Source organism: Chrysemys picta, chromosome 7, assembly GCF_011386835.1.
Source record: "Chrysemys picta bellii isolate R12L10 chromosome 7, ASM1138683v2, whole genome shotgun sequence".
Lineage (NCBI taxonomy): Eukaryota > Metazoa > Chordata > Testudines > Emydidae > Chrysemys > Chrysemys picta.
The window spans coordinates 94,491,288-94,511,650 of NC_088797.1; the positions used below are offsets into that span (position 1 = coordinate 94,491,288).

General features: G+C 41.0%; 1 pseudogene; it reads left to right on the forward strand.

Annotated features, from left to right (window-relative positions):
- Positions 1–4,483: 4,483 nt before the first annotated feature.
- The window catches only part of LOC101948201 (lipase member M-like), a 34,225-nt pseudogene continuing 18,345 nt past the window's right edge, over positions 4,484–20,363 (forward strand).

Here is a 20,363-nt window from a genome sequence, read left to right on the forward strand (position 1 = left end):
ACCCCCCCTGCTTCAATCAGACAGTTGAAGGAGTTGAAGCAGAATAGTTTGGTGTTGGAGCAGAGAGTAGTTTGGAGGAGAGCAGTTTGGAGGGAAACAGAAGACACTTTGGAAAAGTGCTGTGGCAGGTCAGAAGACCAAGACCCTAGGTAAAGGGAAACCCAGCTTGTACAGAGCAGAGGGACTCCACAGGTACAAGGGATTGGGAGAAACCTTGCCCAAGCAGAGAGAGGGCAGGAAGCCCCCGAAGCTAAAGGGCCAGAGAGGGAAGTAGCCCAGGAGAAGGAATCGCTAGTTCAAGTGGTTCACCGCTATCCCTAGGGCCCCTGGGCTGGGACCCGGAGTAGAGGGCGGGCCCGGGTCCCTCCCTCTCCACTCCCCTTCTCTGGCATATTAGTGGGACAGTTAATACCCCAGATCAGGGGCGAGAAACGGTGCCCTGAACACCCCCACAAGAAGAGAAAGCGTGGGATCCATTATAGTAGTGCAGGCAATTTGCCACAGTGTGTCACTTAGACATTGAATGGAACTGGTCTCATCAGTCGTTCCCAGTTTCAGGCCCCACTCTCATTGAATAAGAATCAATGATGTAATGCAATTGCAAAAAAAACTAATATCATTCAGGGGTGCACTAACAGGAGTGTCATATGTAAAACATGGGGGTAATTGTCCCATTCTGCTCAGCCTCGATGAGGTCTCAACTGGAGTACTGAGCCAACACTTTAGAAAGATGTGGACAAATCGGAGAGAGTCTGGAGGAGAGCAGCAAAACATGATGAAAGTTTTAGACAACCTGACCTCTGAAGAAAGTTTAACAAAACTGGGCATGTTTAGAGTTGGGAAAAGAAAGCTCAAGATGAACAACCTGATCACACACTTCAGATATGTTAAGGGCTTTATAAAGAGGAGAGGATGGTGATCAATTGTTCTCCATGTCCACTGAAGGTAGGACAAGAAGTAATGGGCTTAATCTGCAGCAAGGGAGATTGAGTGTACATATATATATATATATATAAAATTAGGAAAAACCTTCTTACTATAAGGGTAGTTAAACTCTGGAATACGCTGCCAAAGGAAATTGTGGAATCCCATTCATTGGAGGTTTTTAAGAGCAGGTTGGACAAACACCTATCAGGGATGGCCTAGGTTTACTTCATTGTGAGACTGGGGGCTTAGTGAACCATTCAAATTCTCTGAGGACATCACTGGCGTTTAACAAGTAATAAAGAATTTCTGAGTTTGGACCAAGACGAAGGCAACTAAGAAATGAAATAACTAGCTGCAAGGTGATGTATCGGAGTATCCAGTTGCCAGCATCCACCTGTTTTCTGGTCCATCCCCCAAGCTAAGGGTATCTCTGTGTCACCATGCAATACAGAGGCTGTTAGGAATACAAGAAATTGCTATTATCATCCCGGATTGCTGGTCTCTCGCCACAGCTTCTAGACTCACAGCTCATCCTGTGCACTTGGGATGTAGAGGGCAATGCCTTCTGCGTAGGAGCTGGGTGGAGGTTTAGTGGGCCACTGGAAATAACCCACCCGCACCATGAGCACACTGATGAACCTTGCCTATTGCCTGATTCCTGCCACAGGAAGGAACTGCATCAAAGGGGTTTCCAAGCAGGGATTTCTACCTTGGCAGGACTATGTGGCAGCAACAAAAGACTCAAGGTGTTTGAAACAAGAGCTTAGTCAGTTTTTCTTTATACCGTCTTGATGTGTAAAGGCTGTGATGAGGAAAGATTAATCCCTATGTAACAAAAACAAAAACTCTTGGGTGAACTAATCCTCTACAGTTCAGGCCTTAGGGACTGACAATGAGCCAAGTTGTGGATTAATGTTATAGGCTAATCCCCTGTTACCAACAATTTAAGTGATTCTATGTGATTGATGAATACAGAATTTGGGTGAATATTTCATACCTGAATTTACTGACAATTCCTGATTCCAAGTCTACATTTTACTTTCAAGTTTAGAGTGATTTTTTTTAAGACAGCAGATCACAACCAGTCAGTATTATGTCTCTGTTAGTAAAGAGCAGAGATATAATTGCCATGCATTTCCTTTACTGTTAACATAATTGCCAGAGTCTGTTTGTTTACTTTGTCATATGTACCTTTAACTTTCCAGGGAGCCTAGAGCTTTGAATGGGTGCTCCTCTAAGGGAAGTATAAGTCCAAGTAAATATATCCAATGCTAAAAATCAGTCCAAAGAGAGAAGGGGGAGGGGTAGAATTGGTAAGTGACACTTCAAGGCTGCTCCTGATTGGAGAGCAAGAAGTATGAGAAATAATGATATGGCTGGTATCAGTCCTCTCATGTTGCTTTTTAACACTGATGCCATAAGAGTTACCACTGCTCAGACATCTGAATCCACTTGGTACAGCAGCAGGACTGTGGTGGGTAACTCCTTCTCTTCATTTAACTCTGACTCAGATTTTCCTGGGACAGGCTGGGGGATCATTCTCCTCTCTGTGACTTGATTTGTGTCTCAAAACAAATTTGTAGATAACTTTGCATTTCCATAGATGGCAGAATTGCTGCTGCCTGTGAGACTCCCTCAGAAGGGGTTGGGAGGGATCAACTCTTTGCTTGTATTTGGAATGAGGTATTTCTGGTTGCTTTTTCTCTGAGGGAGGAGGGTATACTGGAGATGTGTACTGAGGTTGAGCTTCCTGAAAATCATCAGAAACTCCAGAATTATGTTCAGAACAAGGCGGGTTACACCTTTCATTGTTTTCAAAAGTGGATAATAAATCATTTCGCATTAAGGACTAGATTTCAGCATCTAGCTAAATCCTATGTTATGGGTTGATGCTGAAACTTTTGAGATGGGGGCCAGATTCATTGTTGTCATATGACCTACTTGTACTGCTTCTGCAGCAGCTCCTGGTACAGAGCATGCGGTGGGGAAGGACAGAAAACAAAATGATATGTCAAGGCATCTGCAGCAGGGCTGTGAATTAGGGACCTCAGCAGGTAGAATGAATAAAGTTTTTTAAGATGTGTACACTTCAAGCAAAGGAAGTGTTCCATTAGGACTTAAAACGCATCTTCATATAAAGCTCACTTCCCAATTCTCTCGCCATCTTGTCCATCACAAATGAACTACTGCAGATTTTTTCTCGCCACAGCTTTTATTTTACAGCTTTTTTAGCTGAAGCCACACATCTAAACCTGATTAGAACAACAATCTCTGAGTACATTAAATGTTACCTCCAAATAACTACATAAGAAAAATAAGGTTGCCAAGCCAAGCATTCAACATTTTGTAAATGCCAGACTTCTGGTTGACAGTGCAACCTTAATTCAGTTCCCAAGCATGTATGCATTATGATACAGTCTTTAATTACACCTTTACTTTATTCCACACGAAAAATGGAATATGGACAAAACAATAAATTTTTCATTAATCTCATTCTCAAAAATAGCTGAACACTTTTAGATGATACTTCCCAAAATAATTCAGCATGTAAATTTAATTGGAGACAGTTTGGCAAAGCCATACTCCACTGAAAATATAGTGTTTAAATGGAAAGTATTGAAGAACTTGAGCTATCAGCCCATGTATAATATTGGGAGCAACTTCAATCGTTTTTCTCAGAAAGCTTCAGATGATTTTTTTTCATTTTCTTTTTAGTGTAACCCCGAAGGAGCTTACCTAGGTTCCTGGGGCTTGGTGGAAAAATTGGAGAGTCCAGCAGAGGGCAACAAAAATGATTAGGGGGCTGGAGCACATGACTTATGAGGAGAGACTGAGGGAACTGGGATTGTTTCATTTGCAGAAGAGAAGAATGAGGGGGGATTTGATAGCTGCTTTCAACTACCTGAAAGGGGGTTCCAAAGAGGATGGAACTAGACTGTTCTCAGTGGTAGCAGATGACAGAACAAGGAGTAATGGTCTCAAGTTGCAGTGGTGGAGGTTTAGGTTGGATATTAGGAAAAACTTTTTCACTAGGGGGGTGGTGAAGCACTGGAATGGGTTACCTGGCGGGGGGTGGAATCTCCTTCCTTAGAGGTTTTTAAGGTCAGGCATTTAGTTGGGGATTGGTCCTGCTTTGAGCAGGGGGTTGGAAAGTTGGTCCCTTTCAACCCTGATATTCTATGATTTTGTTTATGATTTTTACAGTGCAAATATTTGTAATAAAAATAATATAAAGTGAGCCCTGTACACTTTGAATTCTATGTTGTAATTGAAATCGATATATTTGAAAATGTAGAAAACCTCCAAAAATATTTAATAAATTTCAGTTGGTAGTCTATTGTTTAACTGTGCGATTAATCACAATTAATTTTTTTAATCGCAATTAATTTTTTTGAGTTAATCATGTGAGTGCGATTAATTGACAGCCCTACTTTTAACTTAACTATATATTCTTTAATCTCTTCATTCTATATTTTCTATATTTTGGCTTGTGTATTTTTATGAATGCATTCCTACCAAAACTATTGATGGATAAATTATTTTGTACAGGGCCAAGATGTGGCTGTTCATTCTGGTGACATATCTGACACAAGCAACTGCAGATTCAGAACTCATAAGAAGAGGACATGGGAATCCTGAGGCATTTATGAATATTGTAAGTTTCTTATTGGAGAAAGTTTGGAAATAATGGAATGTGTTCACCGTTATTTATTTCAGAGTAGCAGCCGTATTAGTCTGTATCCGCAAAAAGAATAGGAGTATTTGAGGCACCTTAGAGACAAACACATTTATTTGAGCATAAGCTTTCATGAGCTACAGCCCACTTCTTCGGATGCATAGAATGGAACATACAGCAAGAAGATATTTATACAAACAGAGAACATGAAAAGATAGAAGTAGCCATACCAACTGTAAGAGGACAATCAATTGAGATGAGCTATCATCATCAGGAGAAAAAAAACATTTGAAGTGATAATCAAGGAGGCCCATAGAAGGTGTGAGGATACTTAACATGGGGAAATAGATTCAATTAATGTAATGACCCAACCATTCCCAGTCTCTGTTCAAACCTAAGTTACTAGTATCTAATTTGCATATTAATTCAAGTTCAGCAGTCTCTCTTTGGAGTCTGTTTTTGAAGCTTTTTTGTTGAAAATTGCCACCTTCAAGTCTGTCACTGAGACACTAGAGACTGTCCGGTTTGGCCAATGTACATGGGATGGGGGGGGGGGGGGATCTGATGGATCAGTTTTCCATCAGGAAATACTGATTGAACACAGTTGAAACATTCCAAAGGAATGTGTCAGCTTCGTTCCAATAAAGTTGAATCATTTCCTTTTAACTTTCTTAAAGGGCCGGTCAGAGGGTTGCAGGCTAGTACAAAAGGAGTTGCAAAGCCAGAGACAGTGATTTCCTTGCTGGAGCTAGAGGAGTGCAGCTAGTGCTCCTGGCTGGTCAAAGGGACCTGCAGCACCATGGACAGCTCAATGCTGACAGAGACTGTGGGCAGGTCTTCACTGCGGGGGGGGGGGGGGGGGTGTCGATTTAAGATACGCAAATTCAGCTACGCGAATAGCGTAGCTGAATTCGATGTATTGCAGCCGACTTACCCCGCTGTAGGGACGGTAGCAAAATTGACCGCTGCGGCTTCCCGTCGACGGCGCTTACTCCCACCTTCGCTGGTGGAGTAAGAGTGTCGATTCGGGGATCGATTGTTGCATCCCGACGGGACGCGATAAATCAATCCCCGAGAGGTCGATTTCTACCCGCCAATTCAGGCGGGTAGTGTAGACCTAGCCTGTGGGAGCAAGAACGTGCTCCTGGCTGGCTGCTGGGCCTAAACTTAGAAGAGCTTTGAAGTAATGGTGAAACATTGGAGAAGGCGGGGCCATGGGGAAGTAATCCGGGGAATCGAAAGCAGTTGTTAATGGGATATGACAGCACGTGGCTGCTATCCTTAAGGTCCTAGGGTTGGGACCTGGAGTAGTGAGTGGGCCTGCCCTCCTCCACCCCGCCCCATAGGCCATTGGAGAAGTGGTATGCAATTGGACAGAAATATACTCCCAGAAGGGGAGCTGAACTACTTAGTGGCCCAGTTGGAGAGCTGGGGCCAGAAGGGTCCAGATAGGGAGGAAGCCCTAGGGTTATGGCTGGATACTAGGGCTGAGACTGTTTAAAAACTGCAGACACACCCGACCAGAAGGGGGCCCTTATGAGAGGTGGGTGCCACAGTGTTGCAATGACTTTATACAATATTTCTGAATATTTCATGTTGTGATAAATTCCAAATTTTGACTTTTCACAGTGGATATTTCTAATTGACAATTTGTCAAATTCCCTTGGAACATCTATTTTGGCAAATTTTCCAATGAAAAACTTTTCAGCCAGTTCTAATAGTAAGACACAGTCTGTAACTAGAAGAGTTAAGTACCTAATATATAAGGTAGACAGAGTGGTGAGCAAACCAAGTACAATGGTGTCAATTAACTTGCATAATGTCACGCAGCAGGTCATTGGCCAAGCTGGGAATAGAATCCAGATCTTCTGACTCCCAAGCTGGTGCCCAATCTGCTATACCACTGTCTCACTGCACTGCATCTGCATGATAGGCGAGGAAAATGCATAGAGAATAACAAACGCTAGCTAATGCAGATAAGAAGGAATAATGTGAATTATGCTGACACATTGCTGAGTTCTAAGGGCAGCTCAGATAAAACCTCTGCTCAATTTTCAGCACTATTTAAAAAAAAAAAAAGGCAGCCAGAATGTTAGGATGCATAATGAATGGTATGAAAAATACTGAAAATATACTGATATATTATTATGGCAGCCATCCCCCCGTAAGCACTGTTACACAGAGTCTTCAAAGTTCTTTTTCTTAGCATGAGAAAAAGTTTTTGCTTTTGGAAAGAAATGCAGTATTATTGTTAGTGTTAGCTATGCAAGGCTGTTTTGTGTAGAGGCAGCTTGGGGAGAGATGGAGTCTGAACAGAAGTGTTTGATCTCTGCCCTGAGCTTTTGACTAGGGTCAGGCATAGGTAGGTTACTTTCTCAGCACCAGCCTCTGATGTTGAGCTGCAATTCCTGGAAGAAGGGATTGAGCCGTATGCTGTTTGACCATCTCATGTCAGGGTTGGTGTACACATGTAAATAAATCAAGTTACACTTAAAATATACCCGGATTCAGTCACTGATTTTTCTTGCACCAGAAACCAAACTGCCAGACCTTTGAATGCTATTGTTCAGCAGAGGAGCAAGACTGAGATGAGAACAGTAGGGGCAACAATACAAGTCAATGTCCATACCTAGAATACTGTGTTGAATATGGTCATGCTATCTTAAAAAGGATATAGCAGAAATGGAGGTCTCGGGTTATATGCATGGGGAGACTTCCCAACGAAGAGAAAGCAGAAAAGACTGAGACTATTGGATTAGAGAGGAGAAAGAAGAGGGGATATAATAGACATATACAAAATAATAACAGAAAGAAACCAGCTTCCATTGTACCTACCTCAGCCCAGGACTCTTATGCCTCACTTTATATAAAAACTCATTTTTCTCTTAATTAACAACTCAGAACAAAATAAACACACACAAAAATATCTAAAGAAACAATTCACATCCAAAACTACTTTATTTTTTATTAATGGACAGATGTGTGGTTCAGTAATTGCTATTAAATGCTGCATAGGAGCAAGAATTACAACTCAGTAATGCAAGCAACTTTCTCTTTTTGTGTTGCAGTTTTCATGAAATGGCCATTATATGACCTTCCAGCATTGATAGACTTCATTCTGCAGAAAACTGGACAACAGAACCTATATTACATTGGGTATTCTCTGGACCATAGGTACGTTCAGAAGAAGATGATTAAATCTGTTTTGTCTTTTTGTTCCTATTTCATAGTTAAGGTTTGATTGGGCCTGTAATTTCACTGTGAATATTATTCACATACATTTATAACAAGAGGTTGGTCAAAATGAGTGCATTGCTGCTCTCTACTTCCAGTCAGGTGTGCATGAATGAGAGCGCATAATCTTGGGAAGGAGATAGAGAGGAGACCAAAATTTTGAGTAGGGAGCTGAGTGGACAGAAAAGCAGTTGGATGGAATTGAGATTATAGATCTCAGTACTGGAACTGGATACACAAATAATAGTCATGTTAAGGCTGTTCTCCTCCTCTTGTTATGGTTAAATTCTGAGTATGTTCTTGGGACCCTCATGTTATCTCAAACCTTCTTTCCACTACTTGTAACTGAAACGACCTTATAAACAGGGAGAGAACACAGTATTAACTGGATTTTTTGTTTTCATTTTATTAAAAAAAAATTGGCGATGTGGAAAAGAAATCCAAGAGTCCTCCAAAATGTACACTGTGGAAAGTGCTTTTATCCAGCATATTCTGAGGCAGACATGGAGAAAAGATTCCCTATAGTTAGCAAAGATTGCCCTTAATTTATTATCAGATACCTGTAGTTCCAGCTAATGGCACAGATCTTAACTTGTGTTTACCCTGAATGATCTTCAGTTTTCTTTCTGCATCAGGTCTGATTTCTTATAAACAAAGTATACACTGAGGTTTGAGGTTAACATTTACCTAATCAGTCTGTTACCATAGGCTGGAAATTCCTCAAATGGTGGACTCTAATTTTTCCTTTCCCAAGCATTTTGCTCCTGCTGTCCAGGCTACTGGAATTCTGCACCCAGTTACTTTACTTTGCAACAGTTATAGTAGTATATGCATCAGTTTAATATCTTTCAGTACAAAGCATGCTAGGAAACTGGTTCTTTTACCATAAGTATAAATCCTTTAGAACTACCTAATATTGGCTAAATAATTTTGGCTAACACTATAGAATAATTTAATGAGTTACAGTATTTACTTTTTAACTGTCTACAAATGGTCTTGTTAATAAGAATATGCAGATGTTGTTGGAAAGTATTTGCCGATAATGTTTTTACTGGCCAAATTGCAGTTCAATTTTAAAAGTTAATAATCTGCTATGAGATTTGTAAGGTACAATTTAATGTAAAATAAAATTAACAGAAAATCTTGATTAGACTTTTCAGTTAATTAAAAATACAGACATGGAACAAACATGTATTGATAGCTGTTGCTGTAAGTGGGGAATGATTTGTTAATATATGGTAATAAAAAACACATTAAACATAACATTCAAGTGTGAGCATGTATAGGTGAATGTATTCATAGCTGAAATTCCTAACCATAAATCAGCCTTTCAGCTGCAAGGTATGAGTGTTTCCTTAGAAAGCATATCACAGCCTGCAAAATTATGCTTATTAATAATAAAGGAAGGCAACAGAGATGCTGCTGTGCACACTCTTTAATAATAACATACTGATGTAATAACTAGCAGGGGAGAAAAGTTCTGTGTGATTTATTCTCTCTTCTCTCTCCTGCTTCATCTAAATTAGGGCCAGCAACACTGCAACCATTAAGACATCTGATTCCCGTCTGGTGCAGCAAGTGATCTCTGGTAATCTCTTCTTTTTCTCTGAATCAAAACTGTGTTTTGGTTACCTTTCTGGAGATAGACTGATTAATAAATTGTCTCTGAATTTCTTGGTTATTGCATCAGAACAAATCTGTAGAGCATTTTGACAGTTCCATAGATAGAGATGTTGTTGCTCCCTGTCAGATTCCTTCTGAAGGAATGAGGAGGTCTGTACTAGTTTTTAATGGGGAAGGAGAGAACTGGGGGGGGGGGGAGATGGGGGAGTCTGCTGAGGATACATCTATCTTTACTTAATGGAAAAATGACATAAAGATCAGAAAACATGATAGCGCAGTAAGTACCTAGTAGATTTAACTCCTTTGTGGCTCTCAGAAGGTGCATGCTCCAGCCGCGGTTTTCAGAAGATTTATTCTACTGAACTGAACATTAGGATATGCATGGTACTTTGAGCTCCATCCAGAGGATACTTCATGAATCTCCTGAGAACAGGGGTGCCAGATAATAGAGGATTTATTATGTTCCCTTTGCAATTGCAATGTTTTATATTTAATGTGATTGACACAATCTTGGGTTTATAACATATGTATAACCATAAATCAGTTCAAATGCACAGGAGGAATTCAGCAGGGGGAATGCCCTCAGACTACAGAAGTGCTTTTCCTCTGTCTCATGAAATTCCATTCATCTTTTGCTGAGATATAAACTGTTAACAATGGCCATTTCCCTTCTTGTTTGTGCATGGACACACGGGGGGATGAATTCACGTTATACTGGAAACTGACATTTCCTAACTTTAACATAATTTTTTACACCTAAATATATTAATATAAGCAGTGCATTTAAGCTGATTAATTTATGGTTGTGATTACTTCTGCTAAATCTTAATTTTACAGGATTGTGCCAAACCAATGAAATTTCAGAAATTGAAATTTGCCAAGGGAACATGCCACAAAGCATGTGATTCTGGCACGCTGACCAAGCACTATGCAATAGCATCTCATGACTGGAATATTGGATTAATTGTTTTGGTTTAATTTTCTAAAAGGAGCTTAAATGTTTCTGGTTCTCTGGCTGGGTTCTATGCCATAGTAATAAACACCCACTTTCATGAGTAACCGTAGTCCCAACCAAATTATAAACAGAAAACTGGAGTGTTCAACTTGTGATGTGAACAAAAGTTAGGCTAATGAGAATCAGGGTTGGTGTTGCATGAAACTTAGTTCAAATGAATAGTCTCTTAAAACCAGTCTGCACATGTGTGAGTAAATTATCTTCCCCAATCTGATGAAAATTCTGTGTGGGTGGAACTAAGTGGAGTTTCCTGCTTTGTCTGTTAGTTTTCCCACACAAAGGAAAGATCTGTCTGGGAAAAAGGACAACTTGGGCAAACTGAAAGATTCAGTATTTAAAAATAATGCAATGCTGTTACTCATCTGATCATGATCACTTTGATGTGTTAAATGAAAGGCCTTATATAAGGATGAGGCCAAACAACTGAAACACTATCCCTAATATTTGTTTCCTGTTTTGAGTACCTATAATACTATCTTCTGCATCTATGTATTGCAATTTTTCAAAGCCAAGATATGTGTTTATATCCATGTTATTAATAGGTGCATTGTTTTACACAGAACCAAGATGTGGCTGTTTATTATGGTAGCGAGTTTGACACATGGAATTGAGAGTTCAGGAGAATGGATGTGAATCCTGAAGCATTCATGAGTATTGTGAGTTGCATATTATTATTGGAGAAAAGGCTGGGAGTAGGGATGTGTATTACGAATTGATAACATCCAAACTAATTTCTTCATTAACAGAGTGTCCTTTTAATCAACTTCTTTTCCCAATCTAGCAATTATTTTCTCACACTACTTTTTTTTTTTTTTTTTTTTTTTCAAATGGGCCCCTGGAGTGTTCCTTTGCTGAAGGCTATATTAGACTAATAAGTGAGACCTTGGCTATGTTTTTATTAGAGAGAGCAGCGTTTTGTTTTTGGTATAGTCCTACTGGTGGAAGAGGCAGGTAAAGTGAATGGTGCATTTATGTTGTTTTTTTAATCAAAGTAATAGCTGTCAATTTAAAAAGAAATGTAATATTTTCATGGGAGTATTAAAGGCTGGATTGTAACTTGGGTTATATGTCTGTGCAGGGGACTAAAAGGGCATAAGACTCCCCCTTACACAGGCTACCTTCATTTTGTGTCCAGGTATACAGGAGTAAATGGAGCTGTTCACCTGCTTACTCCCTTCCTGGAGCAAGCAGGGTAGAGGAGAGGACTGGAGCCTTAACATCACCTCCTACTCACTGGACAGCGCAGGAGAGGTAGCATGAGGTGGAAGGTGTATTAATTTACTGCTGATATAGGCCAGCAGTAGATTACTATCCTCTGGGAGCAGGGGGGAAGCCACATTTCGGTGAAGCCACTGTTCCTTCCCTACGATTATCCTGAGACATTGTTATCCCTTATGGTTACATGTGTTCTAATACGAAGAGAACAGATTTGGCTTGAAGAAAGATCTGAGTAACCAGAGCAAGACAGTTTTAAAGTTTACTACATTCTGTTTCTTAGTTGAGGCAATAACTGAATATATTATCCAGCCTAGTTTAGCATATATGGTATATTGGTTATTTATCATTCCACAATGCTCCATTACATCCCAGCTTAATATAAATTGCAAGTTTTCTTTCTGAGCATGTTTTATATGTTTGTTTTAGTTCTTTACCGGCAAAAGACTAACTCACAAGTACCTTTCTTAGTTTCTTTTGGAGGCTTAATTATGAGCAGTCCGTTACATGATACAGGAATATCTCACCATTCTGAAATGAAATGTATGTAAAGAGTCCAGAGTATGGGCTGGGTCCATATGAAATGACCTCTTGTAAATTTTAAATGAATGAACTAAAATGAATTAAATGTACAAACAACATATTGGCACCTGGATCACGTTCAATGCCATATTCACAAAGAACGGTAATGTACATGGGTAGAGGGACACAGACATACAGCAAAAGAACACAGAAAAGGAAAGAGAAGTTTAAAAAAAAAAGATTGTGATGACTGATTTGTGGGGTCAGCCCTTGCTATCTCCTTGCTGCACGGGGTTTGGAGGCACTTGGCGGGCAGAAGCACATGCCATCTTTTCTGTCCGGTTACCTGCTCATTCTAAGGAGGCTAAGGAAGAGGATTGAAATGGAGACCAAAATGAGAGTACAATAATAATTATCCCAATGATGTCCAAGGCTGAACTGCACGAAGTAAATTTAATAGTAACAGGTAAACCCAGTGAAATTATTCACAGATCCCCTTCCCTTGGGCCTCCACACAGGATGCTACACTTGCACACACTGCTCTCCTTGAGTGTGAGCACTGCTCTGAGCTAGTACTCCACAATGGTTGAGGAGGGCTGGGTCCTGGCTTTAGAAAGCGTGAAGGAGCGTTTCCTGTAGTGGAAGAATCATGGGAGCTTAGCACCAACCACTAACTCAGGCTGAACTCTTTTCAAAAGTTAGTGTAGCTCCTACTCTGGCAGGTGCTTCTCCTGTACTCTGAGGCATTCTGCGAACTTCCAGTGCTGCAAAGCCCTGCTCAAGCTTTCCAAATACCTCAAGTGTTTACTGCTCATGTAGGCAGTAGTTGGCCTTTGCCAATCTGATTTAACTCTGCTTTTAAGAAGCTCTGTGCAAGCCTTTATTCGCTTCAGAGTTTCTAAAGCAACCTCTCTCCAGAGTGCACTAGACAGACCTACTGATCACACTGGAATGGAGTGTTTTATATTTGGGAGCCATATTTCCCCCTCCATCCACTTAGTTGCCTTTTGTTCAGGTTCAAAACTCACCCTATCCCTATTTTATTATGTCTGTCTTGTGTATTATTCACTGGCATTTATTTTCCTGAATCTAAACCGCTAAGGGAATAGAGATTTCTTCGCATTAAAATTTTACTGAAGTGAAGCTTGCTTGATGAAAAGTGCTATCTAAGAGCTAGGTATTATTATTGTTATTAATAGTAGACTTTGAAATGCATATTTCCTTCTGACACGGCCACTCTGGCATTAGTTTGCAACTTCATTCCTGGGTTTGTGCCTTCAGTATCTAAAAGAGCTTGCAAATCCAATGTGGCAGGTTTCTAAGTAGTCTGAGGCTTTTCCATAGCTTGCTTGACCTTTTTAGAATCTTGTTTGGCTGGAAATCTTAGGAAAGCAAGCCCTTTGGGAAGATTCCCAGGTGAATCCAGATTGGTGGATGCGATTCAGGATCTCTGGGATGGCCCACCCACTTTTGAGAAAATACAGACATAGCATGATGGAACTTTGCTGCTGAGTATAGAGTAAACTGGAAAGGGGTGAGCCCAGACATGAGATCTAGTCTAGAGCATCCAATGGGAATGCAGTCAGTTCTGTATAGCAGCCTTCCATGAATGCTCCTTTAAAACCTCACATTCCTTTTTATTCTTACTACTATTTCTATTTTAATTTATTTTTGTCCTTCCTTTCTGCTGCCTCCACAGCTAAGCCTGTTCAGCTCCTGTCTGAGCTGAGACTCTGGACCTGAGTGATACTTAACAGTCCAGATCAAGCCATCTGTCCTAGTGAGTGCATCTTTTCAGTGGGGATCCAGAGTGCTTAGCTTAATACTGTGTATGCCTCCCTGCTTGTGCAACATTTTCCAGTGGCAGACAAAAGTCAAGGTCAAGACCATTAAGTGCAGCAAAAATGAGAAACAGAAGGTTCTCTCCCTATTCAGCCAGATGTTTCCCTGGACTACCGTCCCTAGTTTAGACCAGTGCAGGCTCCCTTCCTTTCATCAGAACCTATCGGAAGTTGCAGCTTACCCCTCTATCCCTTTCTCCAAAACAGGCACTTCTATGGGTGACTCAGTACTTCTCAGTTTCATACCTGAGATGATATTATATCTGCACATGTTAGCCAGGGGAATCCTTTGCTGCCTGGTCATTTTCTTCCTACCACAGCTTTCAACACTCCCCTACCTCACTCTTGTCTGAATCATCTATACCTTCCCCTCAGATTCTGAGCCATCTGAGCTCTCTTCCTCTTGGCCTCATAGGCAAAGCACTAAAGCACCAAATTCAGGCAAAGAACTCAATTCAAACCAACAGAATGGCTTCTCTGCTGCCTTGCACCTTGCATTGTAATTTATACCTCTGTGAAGTGGTGTAAATTGTTGCCTTTCTGACTTGGTAGGACTTTAGACTCACTCTTGCCTTAATCATTCTATACCCCACTTTTGTTATCATCCCCTCCCAATCACTCACTCACTTTTCCTTTCATTCTTCCATCCTCCCTCATCCCACCCCATGCCTCCTCATTTGTTCTGAATTTATGATGACATTGGTGGCTTAGCATTATGGTTATCTGCTGTAGCCATTCACATTTTGGGGGCACTTGACAAGTAACTGTCCCAATGTTTATATGTGTGCCTTTGGAAAACTGAAGTCATTTTTTTTCTCTCAGTAAAAAAACAAAACATTATTTTATTAGGAACTCTGTAAAGCTGAGCTGCCCCCTGTGCTACCATACCCACAGTCACTAGACATTATTATAAAGTGGATCTCTTGTCCTTCGCTAATACAGCTTTCAGGCAAGGAGTTCTGCAAGTGGTGGCCTCTCCTACTCATTTATCTTCTTGTGTCCCCCTTCTTTTCCTTATACAGATTTCAAAATCTATGAATCTACTGCTTGTTACTGTCCAGAGACCGCATACCTCTAGACTCCCCAGATGCACTCTGCCTGAGAATGGGGCAATAGTTCATTCCTTTTAACTTTGTCTGCTAAGAGGAGTGCATTCAGCAACCCAGAGCCAATCCCTCTATTTTCTTCTATGTTTCACTTCTCATCCTTTAGAGATTTATTTAAATCAGCTTCTGCCTCCATATTTTTTTGAAGGTTAGCCAAGACCTTTCCAAAAAACCTGATTCCGTCTTAATGGAAATATTCCTATGGTATAAGACAAGTAGTGAAAAATGAGCTGTCCTAGTTTCAGTACTTCCTTGTTAGGGACAGGTTGCATGTACACCGATTTGTTTACTGGCTTGTCTGAAACCTGGAAACTAGAAGATTATGAAAATTAAACAGAAATAAGTCTTTCTAGATACACCTCTACCTCAATATAATGCTGTCCTCTGGAGCCAAAAAATATTACCGTGTTATAGGTGAAACCGCGTTATATCAAACTTGCTTTGATCCACCAGAGTGCGCAGCCCTTCCCCCCCCCCCCGGAGCACTGCTTTACCGCGTTATAACCGAATTCGTGTTATATCGGGTCACGTTATATCGGGGTAGAGGTGTACTTCCATGTGAGAGACTCCCTGATAATTGCCCCAGATAATGTCAAAAGTTCAGAAGTGCAAACAATTCTAGAAAACATCTTTTTTGTTTCCTGCAGAGTGAGATCATTCGCTATAGAGGATATCTTAGTGAGGAGTATGAAATTATGACAGACAATTCCTATTATCTTAGCATCAACAGAATTCCCTTTGGCATAGGAAATGGTAAGAACTCAGGTATGGCTCTATTTTACTAAATCGGGGGCCCCAGATAATCTCCATCCAAGAATATTACAGGAACTGGCACATGAAAGTGCAAAACCAAAAGCAAGGATTTTTAATGAATCTGTAAACTTGGAGATTGTATCCTCTGGCTGTAGAATTGTTAATAGAGTACCTATTTTTAAGAAAGAAATAAAAAGTGATCTGGGAAATTACAGGCCTGTTAGTTTGACCTCAATTGTATGCAAAATCTTGGAACAAATTTTGAAAGAGAAAGTTGTTAAGGACATAGAAATAAAAAGTAACTGGGATAAAATACAACATGGTTTTACAAAAGATAAATTGTGCCAGACCTACCTGATTTCCTTCTTTGAGAAGATAACAGATTTTTTAGACAAAGTAAATGCAGTAGATCTAATCTATCTGGATTTTAGTAAGGCATTTGATACACTTCCACATGGGAAATTATTAGTTAAAGTGGAGAAGATGGAGATTAATATGAGAACTGAAAGGTGGGTAAGGAACTGGTTAAAGGGGAGACTACAATGGATCATGTTGAAAGATGAACTGTCAGGCTAGAGGGAAGTTACTAGTGGAGTTCCTCAAGGATCAGTCTTGGGACCAATCTTATTTAACATTTTTGTTAATGCCTTGGCACAAAAAGTGGGAGTGCGCTAATGAAATCTGTGGTTGACACAAAGTTGGGAGGTATTGCCAATACAGAGGAGGACCGGAAAATCATACAAGAAGATCTGGAGGATCTTGAAAACTGAAGTAATAGAAATGGAATGAAATTTAATAGTACAAAGGGCAAGGTCATGCACTTAGAGATGAACAACAAGAATTTTTGCTATAAACTGGGGACTTATCAGTTGGCAGCCATAGAGGAGGCGAAAGATCCGGGTGTATTGGTTGATCACAGGATGACTACGAGCTACCAATGTGATGTGGCTGTGAAAAAGGCTAATGCAGTCCAAGGATACATCAGGTGCGGTATTTCCAGTGGAGAAAGGCAAGTGTTAGTCCCATTTTACATGCACCGGTGAGACCTCATCTGGAATATTGTGTGCAATTCTGGTCTCCTGTGTTTAAGGAAGATGAATTCAAACTGGAACAGGTTCAGAGAAGGGCTACTAGGATTAGCCGAGGAATGGAAAACCTACTTTATGAGAGGATAAAAGAGCTTGGCTTGTTTATCCTAACCAAAAGAAGGCTGATGGGAGATATAATTGTAAGGTGGCCAGATGTCCTGATTTTATAGGGACAGTCCCATTATTCAGGGTTTTGCCTTATATAGGCGCCTATTGCCCACCACCCGCTGTCGTGATTTTTCACACTTGCTATCTAGTCACTCTATATGATTGCTCTCTATAAATACATTAGATGGATAAATATCAAGGAGGGGGAAGACCTATTTAAGTTAAGCACCAACGGTGATACAAGAACAAATGGATATAAACTGGCCATCAATAAGTTTAGGAAGTTTTGGAACAGCATTCCAAGGGGAGCAGTGGGGACAAAAAAACCTCACTTACTTCAAGATTCAGCTTGATAAGATTATGGAGAGTATGGTATGATGAGACTGTCTACAATGACATATAACTAATATGGGACTGCTAGTAGCAAATCTCCAATATATGTGCCATTTTGAAAGAAATCAAAGGAGAGGAGTCAAGTATTATTTTATTATCCTATTAAAGAGATTCTACTTTTGTAAAATAATCCCTCTTTCTTTCTCAGGCCTCAATCCTGTTCTTCTGCAGCATGGCTTAGTTTTAGAGGGAACCACCTGGGTTGCAAATATGGCCAACAGCAGCCTGGGCTTCATACTAGCAGATTCTGGCTATGATGTTTGGATTGGAAATAACAGAGGGAATAACTACTGGGCAAGAAAACACTACAACCTTACAGCTGACCAGGAGGAATTTTCAGATAACAGGTACCTTAAAATTAATGGCAGAGAAACTTTTAAAATCTTACTATTTTATATTTTAGTGATTTTTATATTTATAAACAAATGGGCCCGATTCACTGATACATTCCGGCTTCTTTGCACTGCTCTCTTTATGACATAACATAGTCACAAAAGCATTGTAATGGGCTGATGATGGTCTCTACCAGTATGTCAGTAATTTACATCGGCTGACGTGCTTATACCACTCAGACTTAATTAACATTAACCATTTACTCTACTGCGCGCATTTGCTGGTGTTCAAGTGTGGGATCCAGAAAGGTACTTAGGCACCTAAGTCCCAGTTTTGGCTCCTGTGATCCTCAAAACTCCCATTGAAGGCTAGACTCACTCAGCACCAACGTTTTTCAGAGTAAAATATCCCTCGGCACCTAAGTTTCTGCCTCTGGCCATGCACACTGCAGCCTCCCTCTAAGCGCCCAGAGACCCTATCTCCCACCCCAGAGTGATTCATGAACCAGTGAAACACCTCAGGCATATGGCTGCCAAAGTTACGTGCAGGGCCCAATCCTGTAGGGGGGCTCAGAGGCCACCTGCCATATCAGGTCCCATTCAAAATCCCACAAGAAGAGGAGCTTTTGCTCTTTGTCATAGCTTTTAGCCCAGGGGTTAGAGCACTCTCCTGGGTTGTGAGAGACCCAGGTTCAGTTTTTCCCTTGATGCTAGAGGAGAAAGGATTTGAACAGTGGTCTCCAGCCTCCTGGGAACATTCTCTAATCACTGAATGATGGGATATTCTGATGTGGGAGCTTTCAGTTTCTCCTGTTGAAACTGTTCCACTGTGGATAAATAATGCGAGAATAATTGTAACAGGGATACTGGAACTGGAACTAACAACTGTCCTACAGAATCATTCCCATTCTGGCTCCCTTGATCTCTTTTGGGCCCAGTGACTGTTTAACAATTTATCCACAGTGGAACAGTCATTAGATCAGAGAAGGAGAGAGTGGGAATGACTCTGTAGGCCAGTGGTTAGACTCACAGAAGTGTAGAACTGGAAGGGACCTTGATAGGTCTTCTAATCCAGTCCCCTGCACTGAGGCAGGACTAAGTATTATCTGTTAGATATTTGTGTAACCTGTTTTTAGAAGCCTCCAATGATGGAGATTCCACAGACTCCCCAGGTAATATGTTCCAGTGCTAACTACTCTTCTAATTAGGAAGATTTTCTAATGTCTAACTTAAATCTCCCTTGCTGTAATACAAGTCCATTGCTTCTTGTCCTGTTTTCAGTGATTAAGGAGAACAATTTATCGCCCTTCTCTTTATAACAACCCTTTACATACTTGAAGACTGTTGTCCTGTCCCCCTTTAGTCTTCTCTTCTCCAGACTAAACAAACCCAGTTTTATCAATCTTTCCTCCTGGCTCAGGGGTGGGGAACCCGCAGGCCGGATCCGGCCCATTGTTTAATTTCACCTGGCCCATGGCAAGTCTCGGTGCTGCAGGCCAGAAGCCCCAAGCCTCAGTATCTCCCCTCCTTCCCCCCTCCCGCCCCCGCAGACCTGTGTGTGGCCCGCAATTGATTTTTTTTCTGTAGGTCAATGGCCCTTGATAGAAAAAGGGTTCCCCAACTCTGTCCTAGGTCATGTTTTCTTGTTCTTAAATCATTTTTGTTGCCCAGAACTGTACACAGTACTCCAGTTGATGCCGAGTAGAGTGGAAGAATTATTTCTCATGTCTTGTTTACAACACTCCTGCTAATACATCTCAGAATGGTGATTGCCGTTTTTGCAACAGTATTACATTGTTAACTGTTATTTAGTTTGTGATCCACTATCCCTCCCAGATCCCTTTCCGCAGTGCTCCTTCCTAGGCAGTCATTTCTCATTTTGCTTTTGTGCAATTGATTATTTCTTCCAAAATGTAGTACTTTGCCTTTGTCTTTATTTAATTTAATCCTATTTATTTCAGATCATTTCTCTAGTTTGTCAAGATCATTTTGAATTCTACTCCTGTCCTCCAAAGTGCTTGCAACCTCTCGCAGCTTGGTATCCTCCACAAACTTTATAAGTGAACTCTCGATGCCCGTTATCCAAATAATTTATGCACAGATTGAATAGAACTGGACCCAGGACAGATCCCTGCAGGACCTCACTCGATATGTCTGTGATGGGTTGTCACCCCTAGGGTGCAGTCTGGGAGCCACAAGAAACCGCTGCACCTCTCTAACCACTCAGTTGGACTGGCCCTGCTCACACTGCTTCCTTGGTTGGAGACACAGCCAGACTTACCGAGGCCCTGTTATCACCCAACACGACAGCAGATGGTGCCACACACCCAACCTGAGCTACCTGAAAGTGCTTTACCTAAGCCACCCAAGTACAAACAGCAGACCCCCAGCCAGTTTCCCAGCTCCCAGGCACATCCCCTCTCCCCTCTCTGGAGTATAAACCCCAAATTATATCATCTTGCATTGCACAGGGATTTGTACAGTGTAAGCTCATTAATATGTCTGCCCCTCCCTCTATGTGGAGAGGAAT